Here is a 2,267-nt window from a genome sequence, read left to right as displayed (position 1 = left end):
TTCACCTCTGGGAGCAAGAAAAGAAGTACCTGGATTTAGCAACCCATGAGGTGTACTTCTCTGGTGGTGAAGTTCAACTGGTTGTCAGATGAATACATTGGGCATCTCAGTGGGAACTGCAAAACTGTTACAGGATAATTCTCAAAAAAAAAAAAAGTAAAATCATACTGTTACCCACCACGGTTCTTGCCCTCCCTAATCAATAGAAATTGATAAGAGGCCGGACAAGAAATTCAGGCAAGGCTTTATTGGGGCTCCTGGTGCAGCACGAGGGAAAAACAAGCAAAAACAAGTGACAGGTTCCCTTGCTTGTTCCCCGAGTAGGGGAGGCGAGCTGGTTCCTTATACAGGGTGAGGGTAGGGGTGGGTCCAGGGCTTGGGCCCGAAGGCTGGCTTAGGTGCTGTGTCCACCCACTTAGTGGTGGACAATCATTTGTCCACCATCAATACTTGCAGTGCTTTTGCAGTCATTCATGGACATGCGCAGAGTGGCAAAAAATTTGGTTGCCTAACGTGCATGTTCCCAGGAGAGGTCTAGGGAAGCTAAGTGCTGCCTTCTTGTTTCAGCTCTCACATCATAAACAAGTGTCCTCTTCACGGTCTATTTAGTGCCACACTTTTCACATTTTTGTGCCTTTTTTCTTAGGGATTTTCTTGTTTAAAATGGCCCCCAGGGAATTCCCTGGCGGTACAGTAGTTAGGACTCCGCATTTTCACTGCCAGGGCCCGGGGTTCAATCCCTGGTTCAGGAACTAAGATCCCACAGCTGTGGGGTACAGCCAAGAAAATGAAATGAAATGAAATAAAAGAAAAGAAATCAAATAAAATATGTTAAAAATGGCCCCCAAAGGTAGTGCTGAAATGCTGTCTATTGTTCCTAGAATCCTTGATGTGCCTTATGGAGAAAATACATGTGTTATATATGCTTCACTCAGGTATGAATTCGTGCTATTGGTCATGAATTCAATGTTACTGAATCAAAAATATATAGTAAATAAAGTGTCTTTAAACAAACACATATAAAACAAGGTTATGTATTGATTTAGTGACTAAAATGTGACCAGTGGCTTGGGGGAACCTAACTGTATTTACCTTAGGAGCAATGGTTCAGTAGTTATTAATTCAGTGTTGGCAGTAACTTTGAGACAGGCTGGGACCTGGGACACTTTGCTGCCGTGCTTGCACCTGGACAAACATCTCCTTGAGCAACAAAATACAAAGAAACTCTAAAGGACTAATAATAACTGTGTGCATGCTTGAGCAGTTGGGGCAAGTTATGGACATGATACAAAAAGACCGAAAAAACCCAACTACCACTTCGGAAGAGCGGGGAGCAAAAAAGGTGTACTGCACATGGATGCTGCACTCATCACCACCAAAAGGGTGGGCAAACAACCTAAGCCCCTCCAGCCCGACCACTGCACAGACTCCTACCCTCACCCCACAAAAGGAATCAGGTCACCACCGACCTTGGGGAGCAAACAAGGGAAACTGTTACTTGTTTTCGCTCCCCCCCTACTTGCAGCAGGGGCCCCAATAAAGCCTTGCCTGAATTCCTTATCTGGCCTCTTATCAATTTCTATTGATTGGGGGAAGGCCAAGAACCCCGGCTGGTATCAACTTTATAGAACATAACTACCACAAATAACGGAAATCAACTATATGTATACGGAGGGAAAAAGTGTTTTTCAAATGCATCTGATTTTCTTATTAACACAAGTGGGGGGGGGAAGCCTTCCCAAGAAATCGCTCCACTACTCTCCCAAACAGCCTATAAAAGCGGTCATCAGGCCTTTCCCCCTCCACTATTCCTTTCCCCCTCCACTTTATTCTTCCTCAGTTCTCTCTCTCTCTGTGTGTCTCTTGAAGGGGCTCTCCACCTAAGTAATGTTTTCCGAGAATCTAGAGTCCTATACTAAATTTGATAGCGACAGACACAGACGACGCACACGTACGTTCAAAAGTGAGCTCTGCGGCCGTGTTCCCACAAAATTAATTGAAAATAACCCGTGGTACAACAGTTCTATCAGAACTCAGAGAAGGGCATTTCCCCACTTTGGGCATCCACCTTTGGAAATTCCCAAGGACATTATATAAATACATTAATTTTTTTTTTCTTTCTTTTTAACAGTAACTGCAGTGAACCCTCCCACAAGCCTTAATAAAGCTTCGGCTCTTAGTTTATTTCCTCTGTTTCTTTAAGACGTTAAGTCGGGTGTTTTGCCCTGTTCAGAAATGGCTGCCCCTGCTTCACACGCATTGCGCAT

This window comes from Delphinapterus leucas, chromosome 1, assembly GCF_059928025.1.
Source record: "Delphinapterus leucas isolate spDelLeu-1000000601 "Yukka" chromosome 1, BTC_Dleu_Yukka2, whole genome shotgun sequence".
In the NCBI taxonomy this organism is placed as follows: Eukaryota; Metazoa; Chordata; class Mammalia; order Artiodactyla; family Monodontidae; genus Delphinapterus; species Delphinapterus leucas.
The sequence above is the reverse complement of the archived record's forward strand: the minus strand, read 5'-3'. Positions refer to the sequence as shown.